Genomic DNA, 5,745 nt, shown 5'->3' on the forward strand with positions numbered 1-5,745 from the left:
AAAACGGCGATTCTGAATACCGGATATTTTTTTAAAACCGGCGCCATTGGCAGCCGAGTAAACGGGAAGTGACGTCATGACGTCGCTTCCGTGTTTACTATGAGGAGACTGGAACGAAGCCGATTACGGCTTCGTTCCAGTTCCTCCCCAGCGGCCGGAGGCAGTGCAAGTTGAATCGGTGCTCCCGATCGAACGGGAGCACCGGTAACAGCGGCGGGAGGCGGCGGGAGGGGGGGACGTCCCCTCCCGCTCCTCCGGCATAACAGCCGAGCGGCTTTTAGCCGCATCGGTTGTTATGGCTGGATAGCCAATCGCCCGCTGAACAAAACGGTACCGGGATGATGCCTGCAGGTGCGGGCATCATCCCGGTATACCCCCCGGAAGCCGAGTACGCAGATCTGCGTACGCTCGGCGGGAAGGGGTTAAAGTTGAACTTCAGTCAAACGTCCCTCTCTCAGTAAGAGGCCTGCTGTACAGTGGATTGCAAAAGACTGATACCAAGTCAAATTCAGGTACTTACACTGCTGGCATTTAGGATTACAATGAATTATGTAATAAAGAAACATTAATTTGTGTCTTCTATATGTGCCTGGAGTTTGGCTTGCAGCCGCATGCAGATTCCAGTTCTAAAATCGTACCTCTAAATTCTGCTATGGTCTAATTAATGAGGAAAGGGCATTTTTTTCAAAATTTCCAATAAACAGATATGTCACAGCTATTGTATAAAGTCTGCCCAACCATTAATTGTTTTATGATTAGCTCCTAGCTATTAATCAGTATGACTGTACTTTAACTTTAGGTATCTAGACAACTACCGCTGGGATTTTTATTCAGGTTTGCATGTCCTGCCTAAAGCATTTACTAATAGAAATTCTTTTCTGTCATTAATCACTCTGCGTAAATCTGTCTTCTCCCACGGAGCTATATTTGTAACATTAGCACAAGTTAACCTTTTGATTTATAGAACTCAACTGTAAAAGTGATGTGCGCTTAAAATAGCTGACGTACATTATATATGGGATTATAGACAATATTTATGTTTGTCAAGCAATAAGTCTTATGTGTTTCTTTGACCTACTTGGTGCCAATGGTTAGTTCAGTAAAGATATTTCTATCTGTCTTTGCCAAACTACATATAGTATTGTATGTCTTATCTAAATGTATAAGTGATTGAGAATTTGTATCAGGAAATCTCTAATTATAGCATGGTCATCTGGAACGTGGGGTACACTTGGAATGTTAAATTCAAATCATCTGCTCACTAAGTCCAGTTCTCTTTTGGTACTACCTTTTATATGATAAAATGCTTTTGGCCTCTATCATATCCTATTTGGAAAATAAAACAGTTAATTATTTAAGCCCTCTTTAAAACTGTACTATTTACTTAAAGTCCTATTGAAACCTTGTTTTTTACTTGCCAGACTACTGGTCCAGGTCTTCAGCGACCCCTGAAAAGAGACCAATCAACAATGATTTTATACTTGCATGAAGAATTTTGGCAATTCCCTGTCTACATTTTAACACCTTTTCCTGATAGTAGATATGCATTTCAGCTAATTCCACCATTATTTCCTCACCATATAAAAAATGTCATTGGCCATTACAGCACCTGGGAATATATGCTTTGTGAATTTTTTGGAAGATTAAAAAAAAAAAGAGATATCTTAATATTTCCACTGCTGGGCCTTTATTGTTAGGGTATTTTTAGACAATATCAAGGCACAGTAAATGGAACAGTTTGTTCTTCTAACAGCTAATAGACAAGAATATAGAAGAATATAGAAGATGGAAGATGATGAAAAATTTATTGGCTTACAAAGTTCCTGTAAAAGCAAAAAGTGGTGTTTATACCATCCCTATAAATAATAATAATATCTATAATATAACCTTCTGTGGGCTCAATTCACTAAAGAATTACTATTATACTATTTTCATTCAATATATTTGACAGTCTGATATACAAAAGATTTAACATTTCAACATTAGCATTCCTATATAATTTTTCCTGTTTGCAGATCATCACTAGCAGGTCTGACTTATACTAAGTTGGATAAAAGCTGGCATATCCCACGACCTCTCCAATTTAAACTGACTTTGCTTGTTCCCTACAGTGACTGGATGGTGCGTTACCATAATCAAGATACCTCTATAAATTAAACCCTTGGCTGCAATTAGGGGCGCTCACATAAAAGTAGTAACAATATGGAGACCGCACATACTTGGTCCCTCCATTGCAACACTCCAACTGGGTCCAAGATATTGCCTGTGCCAATACTTTCTCAGTGTAATTATCTGCTTTTGCTACCTCCCGCCCCTGACAATGCCGTGGGACTAGCAAAAAGGTTGCCCAGGCACTGAGCACTGCACAGAGGAATGGGCATGCATCAACCCCACAGCCAAGAAGTGACCACTATCCATACAAATTTGAGTTCTCTATGGGCATAGCAGAGACAGCAAGGCTAAAGGTAATATTAGTACGGTATGTTTATTTATTTTTTACACACAAAAACTTTATTGAAGGTATAATGGAACATGTATAGAATATGTTTCTAATAGCATGTGTATTTATGTGATAGATCTTGTTTTATTCTCTTGGCTGTAGCCATAAGATTTATGGGATGCATGATGCTAGCCCAGTCAAATTCAGCAAGAATCTTCAGGGGTAAGATATGATAGTTGGAAAGCAAAGGCTAACAAAAGATAAAAAATTGAGACACTGAAAATAGTTGCAGACAGCTGATTAAGTATGGATCATTTGCTATCTGGAAGTAGTTTATACATCTGGTTATATGGTGTTTTCTTGCCAGTGTGTGAAGCTGCCCACTGTGAAATTATTTAGAATCCAACTTTTCAACCCAGTGACATACTTGTAAGGCTATCGAACCTGAAATGTTAACAACACCCTTGTAAAAATGCTGCCACTATTTTTAAGCAATCCTGACGCAAGACACACTGGGCTGCATTTTACAAAACAGTAAAGTTCATGGACTTCAGAAAATACATTTTTAATAGAAACTTTTCACTGTTGTGCTGCAGAAAAAAAAAAAAAAAAAATCCTGTATGCTACATTTTTCAAGCCAATTGAAAAAATCCTTAAGGTGTATCTAAACGCAGGAACAAAGAGTGCCTAGTTTACTTAATTAAAGTTTGCTTTTTTTTCCCCCTAAATTCCAGCTCCCTTATGTACCAATATAGCTACAATGTAGTTCTTTTGTAAAAAAAATAAAACCGCTATAGTGTATGTGAATGTGGAACTTTACAGAACCCAGGGTACACTCCTCCTGATTTCAATACTACAGCTCTGCTCCACATAGGCTGTTTTCTCATCTCTCATTTCCTGCACAATTCAAAATGCCAAATCAACAATCTATGCAAGATTGAAGTTACGGTAGAAAAAAATAAAATTGATGCCTGTGTATTTAGTGAGAAGGGTGATCACTGATGGATTGCATTTCATTTAAAAAACATAAACCTGGAAATGGATGGGTAGGAAGTAGGGTGGATGATGCAGGGTGTGTACTAATGAGGTCAGCTGGCCAACTCCTTCCTGTGTCATGACCTATAGTCTGCCCAGGGAGTAAGGCAGAAGTAATGGATACATGGTTTGAAACATCCATGAAGACTGTGTGGTAGGCATCTGTAGAATTAATGGAAAGCTTTGATATTTTTGCAAAAGAAGTACAATAATGCTATATTGGTACATAGGGGAGCTGGAATTTTTTTTTAAAAGGTGAACAATGAAGCTTTTGAACCATAACTTCTTCTTACAGAGGCCTTTGAAAATATCAGATCATTATATGGCAACTTTTTGAACTTCTCCCTGCCCACTGCAACATAAAATTGTCCATTTTCTAGCTCTGATACATCTTGAATAGGAATTCCATCTAATGTGTATAGCTTGTGTTCTGCTCCATTTCGCAGTTTTACTTTGTTGGTGACCATTGCTAGAACTAGCTCCAACTGATTCAGAACCTTCCTTGGTATCAGCAAGCCTATCACAGGATTCATAACATCTCCATTAGCAATCAGGAATACAGTGCATGGCTCTTGAACATTTTTTCAAAATCTTGCTGAAACATTGATCCTGCTGTGAGACACTGGTTTTACCTGACTCGGAGAGAACAAGAGAAAGACGGTAGACACTCTAATATGTACGTAGTCCAAATTTTTAAAAGCTTCCTCGTTGCCACCCATTAATGGATACAGAAAGTCTAAGGAGAACAGACATGAGCGCCAAACGAAATCCACAGGTGGTTCCACTGATGCTGTAGACAACATCATTTCTCCTCAACCACCTAAGCCTAAACCCAAGAAAAACCCTGAAGCTCAAATACTCAACAAGCCAGTCAAAGTGAAACAGAAGAAGGAAATAAAAAACAACAGCAACATCATCATTTACACACAAAATGATGGCATTTTCAAAGCTGGTTAAGACAGATCAGAAATGTGAGGGGCATCAGAAGTCCAGGAAGATGAAAACACTAAAGTGGAGGTTCCGGTTGATCAGAGCGTGTCAGAAACTGTTGAGGGAGGAGGTACAGGACCACGAAGAGGCTGATGGCAGAGAAGCTGTCGATGAAGAAGAAGCAGACGATGCTGGTCATGACAACATCCCAGCAGATGAAAATGAGAATGGTATCCTAAATCATAAAGTGGAGGCCAGTCATGAAAAATTAAACAACTTCATAGATGATGATGTGGAGGCCAGTCATGAAAAATGTAACAGCTTCGTAGAAGATGTTAATCATGAAGCTGAACTACAGGAGGAAGACCAACATTTTAATTCAGCGGACATGAATGGTGAAAATCCGGAGCAAATAAATGGGGATATGTATGAAAAAGAAGATGAATTCCCAAATGGAAACACAGATGAAAAAAGTCAGGCTGAATATTCTCTTCAAAGACCAACCTCATCAAGAGTTCTGGAGAAAGTGTCCGCTCCTACTGACACAGAGAAAAATTTGGAGCCTGAAGCCTGATCCAAGGGTGGAATGACCCCTGATCATAGATGCTACCTGGATACTTAAATCTGCATGTTTTACTGTATCATTACAAAGCTAGTTAATGGAAGAAGGAGTATGTCTGTGACATGTATATACATTTACATTCCCTCATATTAAACATATCAGCGTAAAAAAAAAAAAAAAAAAAAAATAAGTGAACAAAAAGGTGCAATTAACCTTCAAACTTACCAGGATTTCGATGTGGTGCATGCATCAGTTTAATTTTTATTTTTACCTGGAGATCCTCCCAGTAACGCACCTCCATCTCCCTAGGGCACCAAATTTCACTCTGTCTACCTTACTTAGTGCAGAGAGAGCAGGATATATCTGGATTTTTGGTAGATCAGAGGTACTTCTAGAAAACATAATGCTCTAGTAGAATAACCCCCTAGCATGTCTCAGTTTTGGAGAAAGCATGATCATAAAACACAGAAGGACTGGACCTGTGTCTCTCACTAGATTCTAAGAAAAGGATTTTCTAGTAGGTACAAAACTCCTATTTACTTTATTGTCCATTGAAGCCTTTTAGGAAGTTACTCACCTTTGGGAAGTGCAAGCACAGTGCTACAGAGATCAACAGAGCAAACAAATGAGGCCCAATGAAACAGCAAAAACTGGGGGCTGTCTGCAGCTCAAAGAGACACCTGCATGACCTTGTCCCCAAAGCTGGCCTCAGGCAAGATATCAAAATCCACCTAGTAGAACTTAGGCAGCATGTAAATAGAGGGGCAGGTGCAAATCT

At 39.1% G+C, this 5,745-nt stretch overlaps 1 pseudogene; it reads left to right on the top strand.

Annotated features, from left to right (window-relative positions):
- The first annotated feature begins 2,435 nt into the window (after positions 1 to 2,435).
- Positions 2,436 to 5,127, top strand: LOC143941238 (uncharacterized; annotated as a pseudogene).
- Positions 5,128 to 5,745: the final 618 nt, after the last annotated feature.

Source organism: Lithobates pipiens, unplaced genomic scaffold, assembly GCF_037356315.1.
Source record: "Lithobates pipiens isolate NorthernLeopardFrog02 unplaced genomic scaffold, aLitPip1_a1.2 Scaffold_3, whole genome shotgun sequence".
Taxonomy (NCBI): domain Eukaryota; kingdom Metazoa; phylum Chordata; class Amphibia; order Anura; family Ranidae; genus Lithobates; species Lithobates pipiens.